The sequence below is a fragment of the Canis lupus genome, chromosome 30 (assembly GCF_048164855.1).
Source record: "Canis lupus baileyi chromosome 30, mCanLup2.hap1, whole genome shotgun sequence".
Classification (NCBI taxonomy): Eukaryota; Metazoa; Chordata; class Mammalia; order Carnivora; family Canidae; genus Canis; species Canis lupus.
Window position 1 is genome coordinate 39,794,279 of NC_132867.1, and position 11,594 is coordinate 39,805,872.

The following is an 11,594-nucleotide window of genomic DNA, read 5'->3' on the forward strand; positions in this document are numbered from 1 at the left end:
TCCCTCCACCCTCTGTCCCTGCAGTCACATGGCTTCTCTGTGTGTCACATCTCCCTCTTATAAGGACACTCGCAGTGGCGTCTAGGGCCCACTCGGATAATCAGGATTTATCTCCCCATCTCAGGATCTTTAATGTAATCATAACTTCAAAGACCCTTTTTCCAGAAAAGCCCGAATTACAGGTTTCAGAGACTAGGACCTGCATTGATACCTTTGGAGGAGAGCTCTGGAGATCCTCAATCTACTACAGGTGAGGATTCCTGGATACATATTGGCAACAGGGGGAAGGTTTTGAAGAGCACATGACAGAGAAAAAGAATGGGACTGGGAAGCAGTGAGGGGTCCGATGGCGGTGTAAATGGTGTATGACAGCCCCTTCCCTGCCAACACCGCGTCACAGGCTCAAGTAGGCCCAGAACTGGAGTGGGCCATCGCTGTCTTGTCAACAGGGTGGAAATTGCATCAGGCTAAGTGCCAGTCCCACTGGGTGCTCACAATCGAGAAGCCTTGTCTTTAAACATTATTGCATACGATGAGAAAACTGATTTGGGTGGGATTTCTTTTTTTTTTTTTTAAAGATTTTATTTATTCATTCATTCATGAGAGACACACAGAGAGAGAGGCAGAGACACAGGCAGAGGGAGAAGCAGGCTTCCTGCGGGGAGTCTGATGTGGGACTCGATCCCGGGACTCCAGGATCACACTCTGAGCCAAAGACAGAGGCTCAACCCCTGAGCCACCCAGGCATCCCTGGGTGGGATTTCTTCTGTGCTGCTCCATAAATTGCCCCATGAAAGGAGGTGAGGAATACAAATGCTTTGATATCTGCACCATGGGATTCTTTGGGTAAATAAAGATGGATCTGTACCCCCAAAGCCTCACACTGGGGTGAAGAATGACAACCTCTGTTGAACCAGTGTCCGCCCTTGGCTGTGATCTGATCTGCACACCACCCTCCTCTGGAGGAACAATAAAACCCTCCACACCAGGAAAGGGAGGTTCATGAGGCCAGTAGGTAGAGGAAGGGGGTTGGATCCAGGTTTGACGGTGAAGTCCAAGACCTTTCATAAGCAGCTCCAAAAAATACTACAGATGTTTAGGGTGGAACTCGACAGCTGGACAGCCCTATATCCTCTTTTTCTAGTAATGGGAAGAGGTGAATCCAGAGCCCAGGGCTTCTGATAGATGATTTGGTCCAGGGCGCGGGGGGAGAGAGAAGCTGTGTGTGGATGGGGATAAGCTGGCAGGTGGCAGAAGGCAGAGGGATTCATACTCCGTGGCCTGTGTTTGATGACCTACATACTCTATGAAGAGTGGAGGTACATGGGGTGTGGATGAGGTCTGAGTCTCAGCCAGCCCTCCTTTCCTCCTGCCCTGCCCTCAGCATTACGATGAATGTGCCTGTCGTGGCCCACGCTTTGGCACCGCGAAGATGAATGCTGGATGGTCCCCGCCCTCAAGGAACTGGCATCCTGTCTGGGGAAACAGGAACCATCAATCCAAGTGGTTCAACGCTACAAGACTCATGCATGCTCAGGACTGTGAGGGGAGGCGGTTCCGCCCTCTTCCAGGGACCCAGATGTGGGGTAGGCCCAAGGGTGGAGGTGGCCATGCCAGCCTCTGTCCTCCGGTGCCATGAAGTTGAGCCCTGGGATCAAGCTGTAACCCCCTCTCATACAAGGGCCACACAGCAAGAGGACCCGGCTTTACCCCTGACGTTGACTGTGCTGATTCTGGGACAGGCAAGAGGGAGCTGACGGTCATTCCAGATTTCTAGATGGAGCCATTGCATTGTGAGAGCTAACAATGAACTCACCAAAAGGGCATTAGGCCGGGTGGCCCTTTCCAAACAGCAGCTTATTCTGTGTATCTCAAGCAAAACGGCGCTGTTTCTTACGACATTCCAAGACAGCTGAGCACATTTGTCCTACTTGACATCAAGCTTCATGTGGTCCTGTGCACATGATGAATAGCCAGTTGACTCCATTAATCTGACCCCGAAACTCCTTTTAAACGACTAAGAGATCTGACTAGGTTTTTGATTTGTTTTTTTTTTTGTTTTTTAAATCTTGGACACGTTAGAGCTTCGCCCCTTCTCCTTTGGTAAGAGTCAGCCTTGTTGACCTTGGTCCAGAACATGAATCACCCTACTGAGGAAAAAGAAATATGAACGTGCACTTAAACTTGATCTGAAAAGTACTTGCCTGGTTAAAATCATCTCCAAGATTCGCTTGGATATTTGGCATGTTTTGTGCTAGAAATCGGACACATTTAAACGTCCAGATAAATATTTCCACCCCAATTTATGTTGAAATATCGATCTTAGAACCAGACTGGATAAAACACTCTAGAACTAGAAGTTTGCTTATGAAGCACTCTCATAAAAACTGGGTCAAGTGTTTTAATCTGTTTTCTCCATTAGGGAGCAGCCTCCCCCCCCACCACCCCGCCACCCTGTGCCTTAAATGTGACTCAATTGATTTGGTACACTGTCTGGTTCTCTGATATCTGTGAAATTGCTACTTCTAAAAATAGATGCCCTGTTCCTCTTAAGCGTTCTTTCTTTCTAAGGTAGACAAATTATTGTCAGGGTTCTAACACTTTGAAAATCAAAATCATCACCAGCGACCAAGAACCATCATGATGTCATCTGAGCTTTTGCCAAGTCTGTATATTTAACCCTTCTGACATATCATTGGCTATTATAAGTCTAGAATTTTCAAATATTGCTTGAAAATATTCCCAAGGATTTTCACTTATAAAAATCAACTAGGGGCAACTGGGTGGCAGTCAGTTAACCATCCAACTGTTGGTTTTAGCTCAGGTCGTGAACCTAGGGTCATGAGATTGAGCCCCGTGTCAGGCTCTATGCTGAGCATGGGGTCTCCTTTGGATTCTTTCTTCCTCTCCCTCTATCCGTCCTGCTCATGCTTTTTCTCTCTCTCAAATAAACAAGTAAATCTTTTTTATTTATTAAAAATTTTTTTAAAAATATTTATTTATTTATGATAGACATAGAGGAGAGAGAGAGAGAGAGGCAGAGACACAGGAGGAGGGAGAAGCAGGCTCCATGCCGGGAGCCTGACGTGGGACTCAATCCCGGGACTCCAGGATCGTGCCCTGGGCCAAAGGCAGGCACTAAACCACTGAGCCACCCAGGAATCCCCAGTAAGTCTTTTTTAAAAATTAAAAAAATAAAATATCAACTGAATTTAGAAACTAAGATGTTTGGAATATGTGACAGGGAGGCAACGGTGGGAAAAAAAAAAGTTTGGGCCTCCCTCTGAAATCCGATTTCCTTTCTGGCTCTTCCCTTGAGATCAATGGACTGGAGTGATTGGTTTCATCAGGAAGGTATGGGCTTTCAAGGTCGTGTGACACTACCACTGTGTTGTCAGCAGGGTAATTATCCTCAAATTAAGTGTTGCACTCTTGCTTCTGTGATTGAAGTTAGCTCATCAGAATCCTGTTTTAAAAGGAAGCAGGAAAAGGGGGGGCACCTGGCTGCCTCAGTCAGAGGAGCATGCGACTCTTGATCTCCAGGTGACTTACTTCAAGCCCCACACTGGGTGTAGAGATTGCTCAATAATAAAATCTTAAAGCAAATAAATAAAAGGAAGCAGGAAAGGGACTGTCATGAGCACACGGTGAAGCCACCCCCGAGTTGTATCTTTCCACAATTCCTGCTTCATTCAATCATAAAGCAAAGTTAATCATAATTATGAAGCAGATTCAGGATTCCAAACTCGATGACATTTCACCACATGATTAACTTGGCTTCTTACACGGTACACAGAGCAGAACATGAGACGAGCCACACAGCAAACACGATTAACAGAAGGGTGTAGGAAGTTAAGGAACCAAGCACAAAGCCAGTCTGTGGGCGCACAGTGGAGATAAGGCCTCTGGCCCGTCCGGGTCCGCTCTTGCCACTCACTGCTTCTTACGTTCCAGCGGGGAAGGATCTCTGTTGCTCCGGGGCCTCATTCGGGCAGGGCCTTCTGCAGCAGGTGCCTTTTTGAAGTGGTCAGACGTGGAGGGGTCAGCGTCTGGGAAGTCTGATGGTTTGCTGCAAAAATCCTCCCCCACCCTCTGCTTTGGTGGTGGAGGGGAGAGGGAGAAGGAGAAAGTCTTAGGCAGGCTCCACACTCAGTTGTAGAGTCTGTCTCGGGGTTCCATCCCATGACCCTGAGATCATAACCTGAGCCAAAACCAAGAGCCGGTCGCTTAACCGACTGAGCCACCCGGGTGCTCCAAATCTTCCCCCTTTATAAAGGAATTTAACTGAATTGATCTCGGGCTCCTGCAGACCTCCTGTGTTTTGCTGGTTATCAGTTCTGGGGGTGTCAGCTGATGCTGGTCCTGGTGATATCTCGTAGCTGCAGGACCCTCATTGCTTGACATGAGAGACTCCATCTTGCTCTCTACAGGGACCCTCAATGCTTTCACTGTCTTTTACTGGCCTGTAGCTGAGTGGCCTACCTTAGGCTCAAGCACTAAAAAAAAAATCTAAGTGGCCACCGAGACAGTTACATGTTAATAAAAGCCAATTGTTTGGGGCGCCTGGGTGGCTCAGTCGGGGAAGCATCTGCCTGCCTTCAGCTTAGGTCATGATCTCCGGGTCCTGGAATTGAGCCCTGCATCGGGCTCCCTGCTCAGTGGGGAGCCTGCTTCTCCCTCTCCTGATCCCCCTGCTTGTGCTCTCTCTGTCAAATAAATAAATAAAATCTTAAAAAAAAAACACAAAAAAGTCAATTGTTTCGGCAGGTATAAACTAACGTTCGAGATAGCATTGCTCAGATAATTTTTTTTTAAGATTTTATTTATTTATTCATGAGAGACACAGAGAGAGAGGCAGAGACACAGGCAGAGGGAGAAGCAGGCTCCATGCAGGGAGCCGGATGTGGGACTGGATCCCAGGGCCCCGGGATCACGCACGCCCTGAGCCCAAGGGAGATGCTCAACCACTGAGCCACCCAAGCGTCCCCCAGATAATGTTTTATTTTTTTTTTTTATTTTTTTTATTTTTTATTTTTTATTTTTTTTTGCAGATAATGTTTTAAATGAGGCCAAATATGTACAACGCTGTAAAGAGACAATAAGCAGAAATTATACCAGTGATTTATCACCAAATATAAGAACAAAATGTCACAAAGTTGGGCTATTATTGGAGACTGTTAATCGAAACGGAAATGCCTTCAAGTCTGAGAATCGATGCGAACCGGGCAGTAAATGAAGAAGCATCACTCAGTGCCTGAGAAACCATGGTGTGATTCCGAAGTTAAGAAAGATAAACCGAGAAAGCGCCTTAGCGGCAGTGACCACGACCGTGGGACGCAACCACAAAAATGCACGTGGTGTTCACTTTTGTCATTTTGTCAAGGTGTATTTTGTGCGATGCAGAAGATTCGATGCTGAGAGCAGGACGGTGGGGACTGCCAGTCCCGGGTTCAAGTGCCAGACCTTCAGCTTAGTGACTGGGCAACCTCAGCCAAGTTGTATCACCTCCACCGCCTGCAGTTTCCTCACCCAGAGTGGGAACCCCGGGAATTTCCATCCCATAGGGCCCGCGTGGGGAGCAAGTGAGGTAAGGGCCGATCGCCTAGCAGTACCTGGCACAGAGTAGGCATTCAACGAGAGCTGGAGGGTATTGTTATTTCTACCCCTTGCTTAAATAACCACTTTGCAATGGAAAGCCATCCCAGAGGAAAATAATCAGGTCTGGAATAAGTGCAGCCAGCAGTGGTCCTGGAGTGTAACCGCATCCAGTGTGCGGAGATGCTGTCTGGACGATCCTGAGCACGAGCTGAAAATATCATGCGGATGCACAGAAGAGGTCGTAACATTAAGACCGAATCCTTCACGCGATATGACTTATGTGATGACACGCTGGGAGAAAGAACTTGCTCAAAAATCTCATGGGGTGGGGGCACCTGGGTGGCTCAGTGATTGAGCATCTGCCTTCAGCTCAGGACGTGATCCCGGGGTCCTGGGATCGAGTCCCACATCGGGCTCCCCTTGGGGAGCCTGCTTCTCCCTCTGCCTGTGTCTCTCATGAATAGATACGTAAAATTATAGAAGAAAAAACCCCTCATCGGATCACATTATGAGTAGAATTTGGCAGTATGGAAACCAGGGAAAGTGACTATTGGTTCTGTTTAAACAGCAAGATGCAAAGAAATTCCATACACATCTACGAGAGTTTAAAAATAGGCTGTTGGGAAAGGTTGCTAATTAAGGAGATGCTAAATTTGGGCAAGATGGAAAGTTTCAAAACGTGTTCTGAGCAAAGCTGTACCAGGGAGCCAGTTGCAGAATCCGAATGCCAGGTGGATGGCGCGGGTCGGCTCGAGGGGCATCTCGGTGCAGGCTCGGCGGCAGGTGGACACGCTCCTCTAATGCCTCGCCGAGTCCACCCTGACACTGGCTCGCCAAACATCACCTCAATGTTATTTTTGGTAGAGAACGTCTTACTGATGTGGGAATTATCACATTGACCATGGGAGAAAAACAGATTTATTGATCACCCGAATATTCTAAATTAACCTGTAGAGTCTGGCAGCACACCAGTGACTCAGATGTTTTTAGGTGGGAGAAGGAGAGCTCTGTGAACAATCTCCTGGTGCCTGAGACTGGCCTTCCCGTCAAGCTCTGTGAAGACAGCGTCGACTTCTCCCGAAAAGCCTACCTGGAGGACTCTAGTCTGTCTTTCAAAGGCCAGGTTGGGTGTTGCTTTGCAGCTGGTGCGCAGGGACCCACGAGCACCCGGCCCCGGGGGTCCCAAACAGACCATGAGCCGCAGACAAAACCCAAAAGGCAGAGAAATGAGTGACCGTGAAAGAAGAAAGGGATTTATTTCAGGGAAGCCGATGCTGGGAAGCCAGTGGACGGGTGTCCCAAGGCCTATCTCCGGAGTGCTGGAAAGACTCCCAGGTTTATGGCAGGAAAAGTGGGACAAAGGTGGAGGGGTCCTTGCAGGTGAGCAGTGCAGGTGGGGTTGATCACTGTCGTGGGGTCAGTCTTGGGAGGGTCTCCAGGACACAGGGCAGTCCTTATTGCTTGAGGGGATGGTTTCGATTCCCAGCGGGGGATGCTTTGCCCTCAGGGTCTTTTGCCTAAGCCTGGAGACCTCCTGGAAAGAAGAACCCATCCAGAAAGTTTGAGGTCAGAGTGGAAGCAGCCAAACCCTCTTTCAGTTTCTCTAGTCCTTTCCATGGAGCAGCCCCTGGGGGCTGGGACATGCATCTCCCAAAGGTCAGATGGGAGTGTTGGTTTATACGTCCGACTCCACCCTGCAGGGGCAGAGCCCACACTCGGGTCACCGACCTCATTTCTCAACTGGAAGACGCCAGGCAGGTGGGCCCTTGGCCCTGGGCAGGGCTCCACTGGTGTTTGTGGATCGAGTTGGATTCTCCTTTTCTAGAGTAGCAGCTCTGTGCTTCCTTCTGAGTCTCCTTCCCGTCCACCTGTTGAAGAGGAAGAAATTTTCTCTGCCTTTCAAGGTCCTTGTAGCTGGACGAAGAATCAAACGGACATGAGACAGAGTAACTGGAGAAAATCAGATTTAATTTGCTGCATACGGGGAATCCAGGCAGACACGGAGCTGCCAAGGACTGTCAGGCAACGGGAGGCCATGGGAACAAAGGAACATGGGAAACAAAGTCAAAAGGAAAAAATTAAATTCCCTTACTACTTAGAACCCACTGACAAGTCCGTGAAACAGGCAGAGTGACTTTCCTCTAGGGAGTCACCTGCCTCGATGCCAAGACTTTGCTAAGAGCAAAAGGCAATCTTAGCTTAACGTTATCCCGACCCCAGGACCCTGTGAGTCTACCTTAACATACAAACATTCCTTTGGAAAATTCCTTTATCTCTGCCCCCCAAGATCTAGGCTAGCAATCGTCCCCCAAGCATGTGACCTGCTGATCTACATCTGGAGGTTCTCAGAACTGGGTTTTCAGTAAACAGTAATAAATGAGCTTTTCCCAACAACAGGGAACCCCCTCGAGGTCCTGGAAACCTTGCTTCCAAAATCCCTTAGAGACTTACGTGCTCCCTCACCCCCTCCCAACTTGAAACTATATCAAGGGCCACTCCTCACGACCCCAGGACAGCTCCTGGGGACAGCCCACGGGTCAGCTCTGAATCCCAACATCTTTCCTACATCAACGGGACTTCCGGAGCTCAGGACAGGGGATGGGCGTGGGGGCCCTGGGGGGAGGAAGACCATTAGCAGGCGGGGAGAGGAGGTGTTTGGGAAACAAATGCTGCCCTGTGATGCAGATGAGCTCCCGAGGTACCGGGGAATCTCTGGGAACAGCCGCCGGGTTGCCGCTGCCACCGGCTCTCCTTTCTGATGTAAATCTAGGCGGGGGAGGGGAGGTGAAGAGCTTTTCCTGAAGCTGCTGGGTTTTGAGCTCTTTCAACTAAAAATAATCTTCAGGCCCAAGTGGCCCCTCTTGGGGCGGCCTGTGCTGGGCCCCAATATGTCCCTGGTGCCCAAGGAACTGCAGGTCTTGCCTGCCCTACTCTTAGGGCCCCATGATTAGGTGACACCCGTGACTCAGTGATAGATGGTGGGTTCTGAGCAAAGGTGATGTTTATCACCTTTTGCTTGGTCAGCAACTTTATTCAACAACTGAGCATTTACCTTGTACTTGTGCCAAGTGGTGAGGGGCGCTGTGCTGGGGGTGACATTGTGCTGGGGGACACTGTTCTGGGGGACAGGTGCTGGGGACACAGTGTTGGGGATACTGTGCCGAGGGACACAGTGCTGAGGGGACACTGTTCTGGGGGATGTGGTGCTGGGGACACTGCTGGGGGACACTGTGCTGGGGACATAGTGATGGAGATGCTGTGCTGGGAGACACTGTGCTGGGGACACTGCTGGGGACACAGTGCTGGGGGATATGGTGCCGGGGACACTGCTGGTGGACACGGTGCTGGGGACGCTGTGCTGGGAGATACTGTGCTGGGGACACTGCTGGGGAACATGGTACTGGAGATGCTGTGCTGGGGGACACGGTGCTGGGGGACACAGTGCTGGAGAACACGGTGCTGGAGATGCTGTGCTGGGAGACACTGTGCTGGGGACACTGTTGGGGGACACTGTGCTGGGGAACACAGTGTGGGGACACTGTGTTGGGGAACACGGTGCTGGAGATGCTGTGCTAGGGGACATAGTGCTGGGGACACTGCTGGGGACACTGTGCTGGGGGACACGGTGCTGGGGGAGGGGACACTGTGCTGGGGGAGGGGACACGTCCTGTGGGAGCACTGTGACAGGGGAGCGGAGGGGAGGGGGGGCTGCCGGTGTCTGCAGGGCGGGCGGTGGGAAATTCGAGCGCAGCGTGGCGGGGGCGCGGGTGGCGCAGGGCCCGGCAGGGAGATTCTAGGGCAAGGCTCTGTGGATTGGGACCTTCCGCGGTGCGGCCTGAGGCCTCCCTGAGCGCACAGCCCCTCACCTCTTGTCGCCACGGTCCTCAGGGGCATAGCCCGCCACCCCACTGGGTCTCCTGGGGGCTCCAGAGGCCTCGGAGGCACGTGTCAGGGGAGGTAGCACTGCCGGGACGCACTTCTGACCGCGGGTCCCCTTAACCGCCACGTCTTGTCAAGCTGGACCCGTGGGGTCTTTTTCTTGGGTCTCTCGGTCCTTTGCGGAGGTTCTCACAGCGCCCCACTGTTGCGGGTCAGAGAGGGACAGGGGAGCCGGGACCCCTCGGGCCTGGAGCAGGTGCCCCTGGGGCCCGGGCCCAGCTGTCCGCTGCCTGCACGCGGCCCACCCCTCGGTCCCCGCCGGCGGGTCCTGGCTGCGGGCCTGGCTCGGCCTCGCGTCAGCCGTGGAAGGAACACTCCCCGGCGGGCCTGGCACGCTCGCGGCTCTGTCTGGGGGCCGGGGGTGGGGGAGCGGGTTTTATTACACACGCTGAGGAGGGCTTCTTCATCCTTGGCCACGCGAGGTCCGGGGCGGGGGTGCAGCGTCCCTGCAAACAGGAGGCCGGGAGATGCATTTTGGGGAATGTGACATCTAAAAGCGCAGGGTGGCCGTGTGAAGGCCTGAGCATTCTGGGAAGCCAGGGCCGTGTGGGCAGGCTCCTGCATCCAGGGAAGGCCCCGGGTTAGGGACCTCATGCAGTCGGAGAATGAGATGGCCACGCTGAGCCGGCAAAAGGGGAGCAGCAGCGCGGCTGGTGACCGGGAAGATGGGATTCAGGGCCATGTACGAGGCAGCGTGGCAGGCAGGAGTCAGGGTCCAGGACCCTGGGATGGGGAGCTGGCTCTCAAAGGATGGAGAAGACCCTCTAGGGTCATGGGCCATGGTGGGGAAGGGGACCCAGGGCCAGGGCAGGGTTACAACCAAGTGCATTTGTCCCTCAGGAGGCAGGAGTGAAGGATAGGTCACAATGGGCAGGGCTGGGGCGGGGGAGGGCCTGGTGTTGCCAGGCAACCTGTCCCCGGTGGGGGGGGGGCGACTCAGGCTTGAGCTGTGGGATTCAGCCTGCATGTAAGGGGTCCACCTTGCTGTAACCCCATGAGGACTTGGGGAGGTGGATCCCAGTGGGGAGCTGTGGGGGGAGGCGCCGAGGTGGTTGGGGAAGCACCCGGGAACCATCAGCCTCAACAAGCGGCCTTGGAGCAGAGCCTAAAGGGGGTGCATTGGGAACGTCCCAGCGCCCCCAGATCACTCCGCCTTAGTGGGACACTCAGGGGGGCTGAGGCACTCAGGCCTGACTCCAGGCTCCCTCCAGGGAGGCCCCGCTTGCCGCCAGGTAGAGCTGCCCGCAGCTAGGTAACTGGCACATTCTACCGGTCAGGCCCTCTTCCACTGACGCTCAGCTAGCTCCTCCTCTTCCTTCAATGCAGCCTGGGCCTCACCTCCGCTAGGGAGCCCTCCTTGACCTCTGCAGACAGCGCGACAGTGTTTTCCCCTGCTGTCCCCTTGGGACGTCCGTGCATTCCTGGCACAGCCCTTATGTCGACTCCCGACTCCGGGGCAGTGACAGGTGCTCTCACTGTCCCCCGCCTCTTCCTGCCTGTAGCCCCAGGATTTAACATCCTGCCCCAGCGCAGTGGGGCTTCCTGCAGGCTGAGTGGCCTTCTAGAAGCGGGAGGAAGAACAAGGAGGAGGCAGGGCGGCATGGGTCTGAATTCCGCCTGGGAGACTGTCCCAAGCTGTGATGGCTGCGGGTGTGGCCGGAGCTGTGGAGCGGGTCAGGGGTGCAGCCACAGGTCCCCGGTGGCAGGGCCGGGAGCTGTGGGGGCCTGGAGGCTGGGCTGGGAGGAGGGAATGGTCAGGCGCAGAGGGAAGGGCTGAGCGGTTGTGTCATCTCACGGTCCTGTGTGGTGACTGGCACACAGTAGGTGCTCACTGAACAGCTCATTCCCAGTGCTCGCCTGGTGCTGGGCAGCAGACTGCCTCGTGGGGAATAACCTGAGCCTCCGACAGAAACCAGAGCTGCCGAGAGAGAGGATGCTTCCAGAAACAGAGGCTCGGGTGCGGGCCTGGGAAGCTGCACCCAGAGCGGTGCAGAGGCCTTACACCTGCTTCCCCGAGGTCCCAGGTCACCGGAGGTCTCCGTTCCCATCGCTCGTGC

The 11,594-nt window shown here is 53.1% G+C and overlaps 1 long non-coding RNA gene across 1 annotated transcript; it reads right to left on the minus strand.

The window, feature by feature from the left end:
* Window positions 1-6,829: 6,829 nt before the first annotated feature.
* LOC140621725 (uncharacterized) lies at window positions 6,830-10,402 on the minus strand. The gene is made up of 3 exons (XR_012021489.1): window positions 9,465-10,402; window positions 7,327-7,466; window positions 6,830-7,132 (listed from the first exon to the last, which is right to left on the minus strand). It is a non-coding gene; the product is annotated as an uncharacterized lncRNA (long non-coding RNA).
* Window positions 10,403-11,594: the final 1,192 nt, after the last annotated feature.